The sequence below is a fragment of the Elephas maximus genome, chromosome 22 (assembly GCF_024166365.1).
Source record: "Elephas maximus indicus isolate mEleMax1 chromosome 22, mEleMax1 primary haplotype, whole genome shotgun sequence".
In the NCBI taxonomy this organism is placed as follows: domain Eukaryota; kingdom Metazoa; phylum Chordata; class Mammalia; order Proboscidea; family Elephantidae; genus Elephas; species Elephas maximus.
This window is the reverse complement of record NC_064840.1, coordinates 79,739,376-79,741,665: the sequence shown is the minus strand read 5'-3', so window position 1 is coordinate 79,741,665 and position 2,290 is coordinate 79,739,376. Positions and strand designations below refer to the sequence as shown.

Sequence of the window (2,290 nt, the reverse complement as noted above, 5' to 3'; positions counted from 1 at the left end):
TCTTAAAAACCAAGTCATTAAACAAAATACTAAGTAAGGAGCACGAACTACAGATTTTATCATAAACTGAACTGACTTGTTCCTTATACACGCCAACACTGCTGAATAAACTACGTGCTTTGACCCTGGGAAATCTGGTGTCCACTTGTACCACTTTGCTCTGTAGGGGGATTCAGGCTCGGCCAGGGAGGGGTGTTAGTTTCGGTAACTGCATACAGACTTCGTCTGAGATGAATGAGCAGGCACAGGTGGAATGCCGAATTATGGGTTGAAGTAAGCAAGAATTTGTTAAAGACTTTAAAGCTTTGAAGCAGAAGATTTGGCTTTCGCTCATCATAGCCAAAGAGTGAGATTCTCTTTAACAAAAACATGTAGTGAGCAACAAGATAATTTAGGCTGATCTTTACCACCAGTCTCACCTTCTACCTACCTACACGAAAGCTCTTTGAAGTCTGCAAAATAAAGAAGGGGGAGGAGAACTGGCCAAGTGCAAATCATTACTTAATTATTCATGAGGTATACGGTGTATGTCAAAGAAAGGGATTAAAAATGTTTGATGTGTGCTTGCGTCGGCAGCAAATATAATAAAATTGGAATGATACAGAGAAGATTAGCGTGACCCCTGTGCAAGGATGACACGGGAATTCTCAAAACATTCCGTGTTTTTCTTTGGGTACAGCTGTAAAATATTTAGATATAGGAAATGTGTTATTCTTGCAGCCTTGATATTCAGAGTGGATTGTAAAATATAATTTTTTTGTGAGATTTCAAAGATTAAGATTACTTTGATAACATTGTTTGCAGATTTAAAAGATATGGCTATCACAAATCTTTTCTGAGGGGAAAAACTGGTAAAATAACTTGGAAAAAAACATTTTGCATCAGTAAATAAAACATTTGATGTATTTGACCTGAGAGGCAAATATTATCCTGGAGTAATATTTATCGTCAGGTAGAGAAGATAAAACAGGTAGCAATTATCAGTTCTAGACCTTGAAGGACGAGGAATCTGTTTGGTCTCTTATGGACTGAGCAATGAGTCATGCTTTGTACAACTCTGCTGAACAGAGGGCTATCAAAGGTCCACTGAAACCTAAAGATCATTGTGGATTACTAAACTTGCCCTTTTCTGATTATCCCTTGACATTTAGGACATTTGCCAAGGACAAAAATCTTCTGTGTGCAGGCGAACTTGAAACTGCCACTGCTTAAGTTTAGGGCATTATAGAATAAAGCAGGGTCTACTTTAATAACAACAGGAGTGCGGTACCAAGTGCCAATCTCGATAGCACCCACTGCCGCGTTATCACCTGCTATCGACTGTTAACGCATATTAGCCTGGATTTTGACTATCAGATTGTCCAAGTTCCTAGCTTGGGGTCCTGAGGGAATGGGACAGTGTTAGTATTTTAATCCTAATAATTATGATTATAACAATAATGGCCAACATTAATTGGTCACTTACTGTACTCCAAGTGAGGGTGTAGGAGTGGGAGGGTCTACAGACCTGGACTCAGTTGAGCCTTCCTAGAAAACACCTACTTCTCAGTTATCCACCATCTTGTTATCCACATTACAACATTTAGTAAAATATCTACTATCCACTGGCAGTAACAAACACCGAGGTGGGAGATGAGAGGAAGGCTGGCTCTGATGGTTAAGGTTATGTGTCAACAGGGCTGGGCCATGATTCTCAGTGGTTTGGCAGTTATGTAACAATGTAACTTGGCAGTTATGTAATGATGTAACTTGGCAGTTATGTAATGATGTAACTTGGCAGTTATGTAATGATGTAACTTGGCAGTTATGTAATGATGTGATCTGGCAGCTAGGCAATGATGTAGTCATCCTCCATTTTGTGATGTTATGTGATCATCCTCCATTTTCTCATAATACTGATTGTCGCATAATGACCTGGTCTTTGGAAGTTAACCATGTCAGTAAGTGAGGAGTGGGTATAGCCTGAGAGTCCAAGTGGTAGTATGAAACCACTGGACTCCTAAGGCTCTCTGCAGGACTGTGATTTCAACTGCTTCACAAATTTTCTTAGCATAGTAACACAGTCTAATGTGTTTCAAAAAAAGGAAAAAGTTTTGAAATCCAAAATAATTACATGTCTATTTAACCACTAATCTTAATGAAAATTTCATTTGGAGTATGTGATTTCTATTTCAGTTATGGTAAAAATGAGGTACTCTTCCCACTCTGTTTGTATGAATTGCAAATAATAAGCTTCAGAGTATCAATAATTTGACAGCAAATTATTGACAGCTGAACAAAAGAAGCATTT

At 38.4% G+C, this 2,290-nt stretch overlaps 1 non-coding gene across 1 annotated transcript; it reads left to right on the top strand.

Moving 5' to 3' along the window:
* The first annotated feature begins 564 nt into the window (after positions 1–564).
* On the top strand, positions 565–667 carry LOC126066166 (U6 spliceosomal RNA). The gene has a single exon (XR_007515021.1). It is a non-coding gene; the product is annotated as a U6 spliceosomal RNA (small nuclear RNA).
* The last annotated feature ends 1,623 nt before the right edge of the window (positions 668–2,290 follow it).